Source organism: Cyprinodon variegatus, unplaced genomic scaffold, assembly GCF_000732505.1.
Source record: "Cyprinodon variegatus isolate N-32 unplaced genomic scaffold, C_variegatus-1.0 Scaffold3311, whole genome shotgun sequence".
In the NCBI taxonomy this organism is placed as follows: domain Eukaryota; kingdom Metazoa; phylum Chordata; class Actinopteri; order Cyprinodontiformes; family Cyprinodontidae; genus Cyprinodon; species Cyprinodon variegatus.
The window spans coordinates 652-1,040 of record NW_015153764.1 but is presented as its reverse complement, the minus strand read 5'-3'; positions in this window follow the sequence as shown (position 1 = coordinate 1,040).

The window sequence follows — 389 nt, the reverse complement described above, 5'->3', positions numbered from 1 at the left end:
CAGATTCTGCAACAGCTTCTTCCCCACCGCCATCACATTCCACAACAGTTTCTTCTCCACTGCCATTAGACTGCTGAATGTTTTGCAAAATGGGTTATTGTATTGTATTGTATTATATTTATCATATTTTATCATTATTAAAAAAAAAATTGGAACTCTAAGTTTACAGTCATATGTTGCTGTATTTATATAAATATTTTTACTATTTTTCAAGGCTGCACTTTTAAAAAGGATTTAATTGTCCAGAGAGTAGTATTAAACGAAATTTTGTTTTACACTTGTGTAAACAAAATGACAAATAAATCTGTCTAAGTCTAAATATAATCTTTGTGTGTACTTCGTGTGGACATGTCTTTGTTACCCCGTGGAGACAATTTCCCAGAAACATG